The following is a 248-nucleotide window of genomic DNA, read 5'->3' on the forward strand; positions in this document are numbered from 1 at the left end:
TTGTTTTAAAAAATACGTTTTGTAAGTGTCACCTTTCTTGCTGTGATCAACGCACTTTAACTTGTATAAGAAAAAATAAAAAAAATAAACTGAATATCCAACTAATGCCAAATGTTAAACTTAATTAAAAATTGTGACTTTATTGATAAGTTAATTAATCAATTATTAACAATCATTACTTTTTAACAGGAAATTTAGGTTCTGACTTTGATAAAAGAACATTGGTGTAAATATGGGGCATCACCCGG

Source organism: Penaeus monodon, chromosome 24, assembly GCF_015228065.2.
Source record: "Penaeus monodon isolate SGIC_2016 chromosome 24, NSTDA_Pmon_1, whole genome shotgun sequence".
NCBI lineage: Eukaryota > Metazoa > Arthropoda > Malacostraca > Decapoda > Penaeidae > Penaeus > Penaeus monodon.